The sequence below is a fragment of the Homalodisca vitripennis genome, chromosome 8 (genome assembly GCF_021130785.1).
Source record: "Homalodisca vitripennis isolate AUS2020 chromosome 8, UT_GWSS_2.1, whole genome shotgun sequence".
NCBI lineage: Eukaryota > Metazoa > Arthropoda > Insecta > Hemiptera > Cicadellidae > Homalodisca > Homalodisca vitripennis.
In genome coordinates, this window is record NC_060214.1 from 113,658,164 (window position 1) to 113,671,993 (window position 13,830).

The following is a 13,830-nucleotide window of genomic DNA, read 5'->3' on the forward strand; positions in this document are numbered from 1 at the left end:
AAAGTCCAACAGTGGTGAGTGGAGTTTCCAGGTACAAGCCCAAGTTTGTTGGGGTGTGACTGGCATCGTTAAAAGTTCAAAAGTGGAAAAGTCCAACAGTGGTGAGTGGAGTTTCCAGGTACAAGCCCAAGTTTGTTGGGGTGTGACTGACATCGTTAAAAGTTCAAAAGTGGCAAAGTCCAACAATCGTGACTGGAGTTCCCAGGTACGAGCCTAAGTTTGCTGAGGTGTGACTGACATCGTTAAAAGTTCAAAAGTGGCAAAGTCCAATAATCGTGAGTGGAGTTTCCAGGTACAAGCCCAAGTTTGCTGGGGTGTGACTGACATCGTTAAAAGTTAAAAAGTGGCAAAGTCCAACAATCGTGAGTGGAGTTTCCAGGTACAAGCCCAAGTTTGCTGGGGTGTGACTGACATCGTTAAAAGTTAAAAAGTGGCAAAGTCCAACAATCGTGAGTGGAGTTTCCAGGTACAAGCCTAAGTTTGCTGGGGTGTGAGTGACATCGTAAAAAATTCAATCGTGGCAAAGTCCAACAGTAGTGAGTGGAGTTTCTAGGTACGAACCCAAGTTTGCTGGGGTGTGACTGACATAGTTAAAAGTTCAAAAGTGGCAAAGTCCAACTCAGTAGTGAGTGGAGTTGTCCGGTGCGAGCCCAAGTTTGCGGGTAAGCCGCAACCTCTTAAGGCTGAGTTGGGCGTCACTGATAACCCAAGTTTAATCCGGGGATTAGTTAACCTCAAAGTTTGTGATATCAAACTACTTGTGTTTAACTAATATAACAAAGTATACAATTATATATCATTTTTCTAAATTTTCTAACAATGTAGTTAATTGTAACTTGTGATTATTATCACAACATATAAGTGACAAAATAGAAATTGATTCTATTTCTTGAATTTAAAATTTTATTTTTCCAATTCCTAAACAAAAAGTTTAATATAAATTATATAGACTACCAAGTTTATAGACATAGAGTCATACTTTGATTATGCCAACAATTTTAATTCGAAGTTTTGAATAGAACGAACGTGTATCCTGGTCTCTCGACACTTTTCAACACGCTAGGAGTACATCACACCTCATGGTACCACGTGCCAGGATTCTCTGATCTTGCGTGCTAAAGTTCTTCTTTAGCGCATTTCGTTCTTGTATGAACCATGGAGAGACATACAGAATCATATTCTTACATCCACTCTCCCCCTCGGCAGACAAAAAAATTGCGAAATTGAGAAATTGTGGCATTCTACTAAGGCCAAATCCTTCGTTGGTCATGCAACTTCACAAAACTCTTGTTTACGTAGTAATGCAGTTTGAAACAAAATGTGATGTTTCCAGATGACCAGATGAGAATTTTCTCTAAATATCTTGCTAGATATACATTCACATTTTTCGTTTATTAAGTTGGGTCTCATAGGAGTGTGTAATAAAAGTATACATACCAAATCACCAAAATGTGATGTTGGGATAGTTAAGCTGCCTGTGCTATAATATGTCACATGTGAAAATGCCGTATAGTTATTTATTTATTCTACGATTTTCTTGTTGCCGTAGTCATTACCTACGAGATCAATGTAAAAATGTTCACTAACGCTCAGCCAAATCTCATGGAGTGACATGCACCATCATCGAACTCGATGTTACCTATATAAAAATGAAGGGTCAAACAAAATTTTATATATATAGTTTACCAATAGATTTTTGTTTAAATTTTGTTATTGTCAATGGAAGGTTTGAATGGATAACAGGACTTCGGACAGTTGTCATCGATATAGGTTATAAAAGGTATTATTTAACCTATACAGTACTCGTTCTCGCAATGTCATGCGGGCATACAGACAAAAATGCAGTTTTTTAACCTCTCGAGTAATATGCTTCACTAAAGCTCAGCCAATTCAAATTGGTGACAACAAATTGAAAAAAATCAGTAATTCAAGATTGAAGATTTCAAATTAATGTTGCATGGACACCGAACAATACGGGGTTTGTTATGGGTGACAGCCGATATTACTCAATGCTATTGAAGACGTTGGCCTTGACCTCTAAGCAAGGTAGGATTGTTTACGGGTTCCAGGATGACTATTGATTTACATCTCGCTCGTTTATCTTCAGTATCCATGTTATTCAATACCAATATTTATTTAGTTCGAAGGACACAATTGATAGGCTCTGGTTTGTATTTTACATTGAATTTGGGCATTTAAAACGAATCTAAAACCACATCAAGAGTTGCCACTTTGCGTAGCTGATGTGGTAAACCCGTGTGGTAGTTTTTGTTTGAAACCATTTTCCACCTCAACGTAACAAGTCTGGTGGTATTTAAAAATCGTGTATAAGAGATGGAAATGTGACTATATAGACATTAATAGTATTGTACAGGGTGTCCCCCTACTCTCCGGACAAAGGTATACCACGTTATTGCTCAGCTCAAGATAAACATATTTTTACATATGGACATGGTTCTCCGATGCTTAGTTTTCCATCTGTCTGTATATGTTTTTAATAAAACAATTGATATCTTAAAAATTAATAAAATAAATTATACCCAATTTGACTCAAATGTTTATGATAAGAAGGTCAGTTACCAAAAAGAATATCATTAAATTATCTTTAGTATTTTCAAAATGGTGGCCATTAAACTTTTAAACTTTGAATATCTTAAATTAGCATTTTTCTCAAGAACTGCAAGAATAACAGTTTTTAAAGGATTTTATAACAAATCTAATGACACTAATCCTATTTACATCGAATAATAAATAACTGATTTAGAGCAGATTTACTGTGACAAGACATGGCCCACATTGAGAGCTGCCGTTTGTTCAGTTTTTGTATTGATGGCTATTCGCTGAGAACCTCAGTCCTAAAAAGACCTTTACGCTGCTTCCTGAGTCACAGATATTCTGGATGGGTAAGATTGCAGGTAGGGGCTGCATCCTTTTGAAATCCATGAGGAAGTATTTTGGACATAAATCTCTGTAATGTCTCCCTGAAAGAAGAGGAAGCCAGCTCTGTATCGGCCTTTCCAGTCAAAGCAGACAAGGGTTGGCAGGCACACCCTTATGGTTAGGCTAGCAAGAACCTTTGACTCTTAGGGAACAAACCCCACCAAGTCCATCAGTCATCTCCCGCAGTAGTCGAGACCTATCAGTGTACCCTTGCAGCCCAGAATCTCGACATTGCGATTAGTGATGTGTCATTCCTGGATATCCATGTTTGCCCACATTTAAGTTACACACCGGTTTTGCTGTACCCAGTGTGGGTTCAACTGTGAGTTATAAACTAGCCAGAAGTGAACCCACGTGGATATTTTAATCTTGGAAATACACTCATTAATACAGCCAATAAAGAATTAATAGTTTTGTGTTTGACAATTCTGACAGACTGGGCATAAAATTTACACTGTCAAACATTTCAGGTTTGTAATCCTCCATGTGAGTTATCGGCAACGGATGATACTTTCAACGAAAAAAAGTAATTGACAGATATTAATTAATTGCAGTGCCACAACTTCAAAAGGAAGTTAATTTAGTTTTATGTCCCAGCAACTCAATCGGAGGCTAAATAAAACCCTCACATCGAGTGGAACACATTAAAGGTTTACGATCCTGCATATCGGTTTATTTGAAACCATCTAAGCTTGATAGTTTCTATTTTAATTGGATGGAATGAGGGCAAAATGGCTGTTCCATCAATACAGAACACTCGTTTATAATTTTTGAAAATAGGCTGATTTGAGAGTTTGTAATATTATTTCGATAATAGGACGCAATATAGGTTGTACTTTAAAAATGTATTAGCCACAACTCGTATTTTGGAAATAAGTACAAAATCTCATTTCTTCTGATTAATTAAAAAATGAGTCATTGCATTAAAAAATCTACTCAAACCCTAAACCTACTGCTTGATAGCCTTTAACATTTTTTGACTACATTATTTGAAAGATAGAAGATATTTAATACAGATTTCATCCAACACATGTTTCAATATAGGTACTAATAAAAGAGCTGTGACAGTTTGAAATGTTTGACTAAAATTAATTTTCTGAGCGCAGCAAGAGAATGACGCAACCAATAATAAACTTGATGACATTAATTTGTTGGTCTTGTTGGTTAATCTCTCATAGTTTCCAATATACTTTCAGTGTGCATACAGTTTGGAACACAACGTACATACGACAGGGTGTTTACTAAAGGTGTTCGAATTATTGTAGTATTTTGTTCTAGACATGAAAATGAGCCAAACACTTCATATGGAGGTATGTCCTAAAACCTTCAGTTTTCCGTCTATCTGTCTGCATGTGATTTTTACCAAAAAAGTTATATCTTTTATACCAGTAAAGATAAAGTTATGCAACTTTGCAGTTGTGTTGACCTTTTGTATACCTATTTGAGAAAAAAATATGAACAAATTATCTTTACCCATTTCAAAATGGCAGTCAATCATACATTTTGATGTTAAATTACGCAAATTCTATACCCTGTATGAATATTTTACAAGAATAATAAAATGTTGTAAACTTTATTCTAAATCTAACAGTGGCTGTTTCATTAAAATCGAATAAAAACAACTGATTAGTACTACCAAACATAATACCATGTCATTTTCATGTCTGAAACAAAATACTACAATATTGTAACACCTTTAGTAAACACCCTGTATATATATAAAACACCATACACTCTAATTATACTTTCTGTCGTGTTAAACAGAGCCAAATACTGTGTTTTGTCTGTATGACAAAAACAAAGTATACAGTGCCACAGTACTTAACGTTTAAACCTAAACGGAACATTGCGTGACGTATCGAGTTTAAGTCAAACAAACGTTGATGTGTAAAACGTAGGCAATCATACTGTGTAAAAGAATATCTGTGCACGATGTGTAAAAGTATGTAAAAACTGTACACGATATATAAAACTAAGTCAAAACTGAGTATGATGTGTAAATATAAATACAAACTGGACATGAAACTAGGTAAAAACTGTGCTTGATGTTTAACTCTATGTACATTTTTGTGTATGAAAAATCAATAAAATCTGCACTTTTGTCAAATTGATTAAAGCTGTGCACGATGTATAGAACTAAGTAAAAGCTTTGTATAATGTGACGTGTAAAACTAAATGGAAACTGGGCATGTAACTAAGTAAAAGCCGTCAAAATGCGTAAAACCATAATGGAAGAGAAAACCAAGTAAAAGCTTTGTATAATGTGTAAAACTAAGTAAAAGCTTTGTATAATGTAATGTGTAAAACTAAATAGAAACTGTGCATGGAACTAAGTAAAAGCCGTCAAAATGCGTAAAACCATAATGGAAGAGAAAACCAAGTAAAAGCTGTGTATAATGTGTAAAACTAAGTAAAAGCTTTGTATAATGTAATGTGTAAAACTAAATAGAAACTGTGCATGGAACTAAGTAAAAGCTGTCCAAATGCGTAAAACCATAATGGAAGAGAAAACCAAGTAAAAGCTTTGTATAATGTGTAAAACTAAGTAAAAGCTTTGTATAATGTAATGTGTAAAACTAAATAGAAACTGGGCATGGAACTAAGTAAAAGCTGTCCAAATGCGTAAAACCATAGTGGAAGAGAAAACCAAGTAAAAGCTGTATATAATGTGTAAAACTAAGTAAAAGCTTTGTATAATGTGATGTGTAAAACTAAATAGAAACTGGGCATGGAACTAAGTAAAAGCCGTCCAAATGCGTAAAACCATAATAGAAGAGAAAACCAAGTAAAAGCTGTGTATAATGTGTAAAACTAAGTAAAAGCTTTGTATAATGTGACGTGTAAAACTAAATAGAAACTGTGCATGGAACTAAGTAAAAGCCGTCCAAATGCGTAAAACCATAATAGAAGAGAAAACCAAGTAAAAGCTGTGTATAATGTGTAAAACTAAGTAAAAGCTTTGTATAATGTAATGTGTAAAACTAAATAGAAAGTGGGCTAGAAACTAAGTAGCCTAAAAGCTTTCCAAATTTGTAAAACCCCAGTGGAAGAGAAAACCAAGTAAAAGCTGTATATAATGTGTAAAACTAAGTAAAAGCTTTGTATAATGTAATGTGTAAAACTAAATAGAAACTGGGCATGGAACTAAGTAAAAGCTTTCCAAATTTGTAAATCCCCAGTGGAAGAGAAAACCAAGTAAAAGCTGTGTATAATGTGTAAAACTAAGTAAAAGCTTTGTATAATGTGATGTGTAACACTAAATAGAAAGTGGGCTAGAAACTAAGTAGCCTAAAAGCTTTCCAAATTTGTAAAACCCCAGTGGAAGAGAAAACCAAGTAAAAGCTGTATATAAGGTGTGAAACTAAGTAAAAACTGTGTAAATTGTGGAAAAGAATGTTTGCTGCGAAGAAACCAACGGATTAGGGATTCAATATTTTTGACATAAAATCGGAAAGGTGCGTATTCATCGTTCCATGTTTCAACTACATAAGTGTAAAATGTTGTGGTTTAGCACTTTATCTTAAAAAAAAACCTTTGTTAATGCGATCCGTGCAGTCAGGATTAATGGAATTGCATTCATTATTCACGAAGAAAGTAGTTACATTCACATTATCTCGTCGTTGGGTCGTTTCAACAAAAATTAGCAAGTACGAGTGGAGTATATGCACAAAGGTCCCTGTGAGTAGAAGACCGTGTATGTGTCAACATCCATTTTAGTTACTGTTGACATTGCCAACTGACTGTTGCTTGCTCTCGCTGACTGTGTAGCGTGAATCTTTATTCTCGTTTCAAAACGGAAATTACTGTTAAAGATACTGTAGATAATGAACGTTACTTTTCTTATTACCACAAATGTCTTCAGAGCTTATTGAGTTCATTGAGATAATTTAAAATATTGCAGTGGTGTATATAAAAAGTTATTTCGGTGGGGGGGGGCTGATTTACTGGGTGGTTTAGAGCATATAAAATAACCTCCAAAAACAGAAACTTAAGAATCTTCCCACTGGTCATTTTGGAGCTTTAAGACCTCATAGATTAAAAAAAAAAAAAAAAAAACAAAGCACTGGGTACAATTTTAATTTATGTTTTTGCTTTATTTTCGAGGGAGGCTTTGAGCCCCCTGAGCATCCCTTATATACGCCCATGGAATATTGTAAAAGCTGACAAGAAACTGTATTGAATTTTGAGTTTAGCTCCAGTACACCTTCCTTTTATAGCAGCGCCTGGTATCTGACGCTGTCTCAGACTTCACTCCTGGAATCTGGAGTCCAAAGATTCGACAACGAAGAAGCTCAAAACGAAACATTATCGTTTCAACATCAGAGACACCTATAAATAGGTGAAGTGGTAGTCTCATTGTCTCACCAGGTACACAATTAAGTGCACTTCGATGTGATAGACACGATCTCTAAGCACGGTGGAGCAACCGAGTTTTCTACACATAACGTAGCTGTAGTAGGAAGGGTTGATTCAATTGAATTTTGAGTTTAGCTCCAGTTCACCTTCCTTTTTTTCGTCTTCGACTTTCTTTGGATCTCTTGAGACGAACATGACTCCAATTTCCAGGAGTCAAGTCTGAGACAGCGTCAGATGCCAGGCGCTACAATAACAGGAAGGTGAACTGGAGCTAAACTCAAAATTCAATTTAATCAACCCTTCCTACCACAGCTACGTTATGTGAAGAAACTATGTTTGTATAGATCTCTATCATCAAGAACTTGACGAGAAAGATTCCTACATTGTATCCTTACTACTAATATTCTTTGATTCAATTTAAATTGTATGTAACAATTCATTGAATGTCCAAGGAATGCAAAAGACTGATGAACTGTTTATACATTGATTTATCAATATGCAACGGCCCATAACTAAGGGTGTAATTAATGTTTAAGGTTCAAGAAGGTTTCTCCAAAATACGACTAAATCACTCAGAACAAACACAATAGACATTGCTAAAATAAAAACACCATTTGGACTAAATAAAAGAACTTTTTTTAGATATTTATGTTTATTTTAATGTTTCAGACGATATTTTAAAAATTTAATGTATTTACTAACCTGATTTATATAAAAAAACTTTAAACTTTTGAACCATATTTTGTGTTTTAAGCCAAAAACCTTGCAAACTTGTTCATAAATTTAATTTTTTAATATAGTCTCATAATTAGTACATATAAACTTTGTAATACAGTAATAAATTAGAAACTGTATTTTATTATATGTTTTGCTAATTAATTTTACTACACTTAATAACATTTTTTAATCCTCTTTTGATAATAATAAACTAGGAAATATTAAAAATGATAAAGAAGGGGTTTTCACTTTTCTTATATATTCTTATATATTCTCAACCAGATAAAATAAAAATTGTTCGAGTATACTAAGTTATAGGCTTCAGTAACGCTCAGCCAAATCCCATGGATGGACATGCTCCATCATAGAACGCATTGTTGTCTGTATCAAAATGAAACTTTATGCAAAATTTTGTTTTCAGATGAAATATTTATCGAGTTATTTATGGATGGTTAGACTATATGTGTTTCTTGTCACATGTTAAGTAACATATTATATCATTCTAGTCAGTTTGTTCACAAATATATTTATTCTCAATTTTTTCATTGCTCTAATGCGTACCCACAAGATCAATGTAAACATTTTAACTAACGGTGGAGTTGAATTGATCATCACCGAATTCGATGTTGCCTGTATAGAAAGTCTGTAGGTGAGTTAGACATCAAGTTATCATGAGGACAGGCAGACAAAGTTTTTTTTCCAGTCCGTCAAGTGAGTGTATTGCCGGAGCAAGTAATTTTGTGATTAAATGTTCATTGAAATTAATCAAGCTATTTCTATTTATACAAATTTAGTTAATGTATATATGTAGCTATTTTTGTTTCAACTAATGCACATTGCTACAAACACCCATACATTAACAGTTAACAATATTGGTCACATGAAATCTAATACTATAATGGCTTTTCGAACGTTCTTCCAGAAAAATAAAGACTCAACATTGTTCACCAACAGTAATATTCCACTCACCGTAATCTTCTGCGGTAATCGATGACAGTTACTACTTTAAATATTCACCAGGCCTTGATGGAATGGTCGTGTATTGATTATCGACAGAAAGAGCCTTCACTTCTGATTGTTTGGTCTTTATTTCACGAATCATCTTCACATAAAATATTCCATTCTTTCAATTTCGTTATAATAAGTGTATAACTCTATATAATTTATATTCACTTATCTACCTAAGATAATTATTTTTATTACACCACAAAAGAATGGCTTAATGTACACGTTAACTTCAGTAAAGAATTATTAACTTGTTCTTAAAAATATTAATTCGCAAAGTAAGTCTTCAAATTTATAATACTGCGGATTAGAAAAATCTTCTTTTTTGTTAATTACGTTACTGTCTTAAGACAACATTGAAATAATCTGTCTGTAATACAAAATCACAACCACAGATTCTCTATATATATATATATATATATATATATATATATATATATATATATATATATATATATAGAAAATAAAAATAAAATATATATTGGGATGACTGAGATAAATACCCAAATCGTGTACCCCCCTGGATCTTGAAAGGGTGCAGCCCCTACTTCAACCTTACCCATTCAGGATATCCTGTCACTCCATAGGCAGCGCAAAGGTACAGGCGTTTTTAGGACTAACTACAAATTCTCAGCTTCATAGGCTGAATGGGAAATCCTTTAGTCATCCATTAAAATGAGACTGTGGACATACAACTTTTCATACAGAGGATAGATATTCTACGACAACTGTAATAGGAAACCTTATTTAGTTACCTGGTTTGGAAAAGTCCAAAAATTTAGTTAAAGAATTAAGATAAAAATTTGTTTCCATAGGAACATAAAATAAACATCTCATTGTTAGCTATTTCCGTAGAAACAAAGTGTCCTTCCTAAAAAGACTTGAGCTGTTCGGACTTGCTTTTGAAAAATCTTATTCTTCTACAAAAAAACATCAACGTAAAGGTAGCCCTAAAGAAAGATTTCAGGAGGGCACTCTTAGTAGGGCTTCGTACTTTCTTAGTAGCACAGCAAGAAAAGTCAAGCCTCCAGCTATCAGGTTTCTTTGTGCAAGAGGTGGTTACCTTGGAAGGTAGTTGCTTCGAAGAGAAGACTGAGATATCAAGCCCACCGACAGTGCCTGTTCTATTAGAGGGGAGTTATCACATAGTAGAAGGCTCGAGGATAAAACCTCCAATACAACAATACGGGTAATAATTAATATATAATTACTTTAGAGGTATATTATTCACTAGTATAATCACCCCGATAGTAATATAAAGATGTTTCGGATTTTTTAAAGAAATATATCACAATTAGTAATCCACTTCATTATGATAGCTTAAACTTATGTTTAAGTACACTGTTAATATTTACTTACTCAGCAGTACTCTGTGCGAATGTAGTGGAAGTATCACTAGGATGAGTAGGCCTACAGGTAGATGACCATACCTTCGTAATCAAATGGGAATATAAATGTAAATTTTTCTCAGAATTTAGTAGGGTCATGTTTTTTTATAGGTTATAATCTGGCCTTTACTTTAACACGACGTTTTTTCAAAACATGAAAGACATTTATTTATCGCTTTAAACAAAAATATGTTTTTTGTATATATGTTTACTCTGTATACATTTTAATTAATTTATTATATTATTTTGAGAAATCCCTGTGTAGACGGGATGTTCAAGTAGACGAGACTAACAAAATAAAAATAAATTAAGATACCTTTAACGGTTATGTAGAAATATGTACCTGAAGGACGAAAAAAAGTAAGTCTCGGAAAACTCATCTCAAAGTTTTAACTTGTCTGATTGAAACTTACGTATAACATCAGTACAATGCAGCACCGTAACAAGTATTATTGACGTCTTCAGTTCTTCGAATTCGTATTCTAGCCTCCTGTTTGCTAAGGCTGTTTGCTGACAACACTTTTTTGCGATTTTCTCAATGGCTTTCACTGATTTCTTTATTCTCATCTGGTCCATTTATTTCAATGCCGTAGCACATTTTATTCCATGCAGAATACGCGACCTTTTCAGAATTTAACACCTTGAAAAATACCCCTCATTAAAGCGTGAAATAACATCATAAACCCCCAGCTCATGAGTGGTTCTCATCCCAAACACACGTTTCGAAGTACGCGATTAGTTTGCAATGTTCAAAGACTCACATGGGTTTTGGGCACCACCCACGTGTAGACATTTTTTAAAAGATCTGAGAAAGACAAGTCCTTTGTTTAAAGTTTGTTTTTGACGTATTGTGAAGGAAGCAGGATTTTTCCAGACATCTGCCATTGATCAGTGATACAAAAATAAGTACCGTAACACTGCGTTTCGAGATCTGCAATCTGATCTCTTGTTCTGGTAAGTAACTAACCTAACCCATAATTACAAAATAGGTTAAAATAAACAAATAATACCATACGCGTTGCGACACGCTTAAGTCAGGAACCATAACCACCATGTTGTGTGTAAACTTCACTAACTCTAAAACATGCACTTCATAAGAAACTAAACACAACAGTAATTATTAAAAATGAACTACATAATAAAGGTCACAATAGGTCTGCATTCGTCGACCAACCTCCTACGACTGCAATAAGACAAGTCCATGAAAATAGGTTTTATTTCATTCATTACTACAACAGGAACGTGAAAATGACCATTGTGGTTATATCCATCACCATTAGCTTGAGCTTTCTGGTACACCAACTACTTTCTTCCTTGGAGCAAAGCCCGTGATGTGGTTCATCATTTGTTAAACAAATATGGAAATAAGCTGCTCACACAGGTCCCTTCATTTTTTGTAGGCTGCTTACATTCCTTCTAATTTCCAGTTCATAGTAGGTAGTTATGTGTTTGCTTGCCACTTCTGTCAGTCTATCTCGCCCACAGATTGTCTTCGTATCAGAAATTTGTTTCCCTTTGTTTGATTTTAGCGTCTGGAGCCTTGTACCAATTCTTTTTTGCACATGGCACACACACTCTATTTGGAAGTCTGGGCCATAAGGATTCAATTCTGAGATAACGGGAAATGAGGCAGAATCACCATCTTCCCAATAATGTTTGTAACCTACATCATACAAGGCTTCAGAGCGTTGTAACATATTGACTACACCTACTTCCACCATTCCCCCACTGGCGCCTTGGTAACTGGCTACACAGTTAGAGTCAAGTTTCTTCTAACCTTTTTTACACCTGCAGTGCTATGATACAGTTTCAGAAACACCTTCCCTGTACTGATCGCTGCCACTACACAGTTTTGTGAAGTATGACCCTTTTCTACCAAGTCCCGTATTCTCTCATTTACTTCACCACTTTCACTTACTTAATTATTTTACAGCAAACATTGCCCGCTTTTTTCATTGACTCTAGAGCTACTTCCTTGGTAACTTTTGTGGTGACTAATCACCACATATATCAGATGATCTGATCCACAGTTGGAACCAGATTTATCATGTGGTGATAAGGTAGCTGTCCTAACTGTGGATCACCGACCGGTTCTTCTGACTGATAAGGAGATCTGAGGAAGTGACCAGAATGACTAGTCACGAGTGAATGATGGACTAGGGTGTATCATTCTGGAGGCCAAGAATACCGCTAGTCATCTTAATTATTTCATATAATATATAAACATTATTATGAAATAATTTAATTAGTAGGGAGGAAGTAGGTGCCGGAAAATTATGAGTGGTGAATTGGTTTTATAAATTAAAACATGTAGGGACGGGTTTTAACATGATTGGGGATCGGCGTGGTGTTGGCTGGCATGTGTGTGTAATCTTATTTTGGGTAGGGTACGATGGTAAACGGACTGTAGGTCCACGTCATAAAACTGCCGGAAGCATTTCTTACCTACTTCTTGAGGGGTGGACAGTAGGTCCACGGTCCCGGCCTGGGACCCACTGTCCGACTCACGGATTTCTTTTGACGAGGGGTTGATAAGGGATCGTCGTACTCACTGTAGCACTTGAATGGATGTTTCGAGATCCAAACTCTATATCTGCCAAATAATTTTCAGTACACTACATAAGACAGCTGCAAAAAGAATGAAACGAAATTATATACATAAAATAAAGTCAGGTTAGTTACGCCATTTCTAACTTAAGAATGTCTAACCATTATAGTGTCTACTGGTATATGCAGTATTATACAAACGATGGTCCAATATAAGGAATAACTAATACAAACTTACTGTAGATATTTATGATTCATTAGGACAATGCCAAATTAATCAGATAGTAATATAATGCTATATGGAATTCGTTAAGATATAATCCCTATTAGTAATCCACTTCATATGTGATAGCTTGAGTAAACTGTTGTTAATATTTACTGCTTTAGCAGTACGCTGTGCGAATGTAGTGGAAGCACCACTGACCAGAATAAAGAATAAGTGCAGGTAGAAAAACTAATGCACGGCCAGGTCAGTTTTGAAAAGTAGGACAGTTAGTCCACAGGTGTCGGCGTGGACTAACTGTCCTACCCTGCAGAAAAGTGACGTCAGCCACCCTCGTCAAACTAGGCGTGGACCTACAGTCCTACAATCGGGTACGATAAGAGGACCCGGTTTTTTATATCGAAATTGGCAAACGATACTACTTAATCATAACCATCGATATAAACAATCGATACTGATTAATTGTTTTGAACAATTAACTTAAATAATCTATATCAACAGCTGTAAACACTTTAAAATAATACTCGTAATGTAATATTTCAATGTTATATAAATAGCCTAACATTTGATTATTAAAAATGGTATTAAATTTTAGAAAACTACATGACAATGCTTTGAAAGATGATAATACATGTTCTTCAACATGTTGGACTC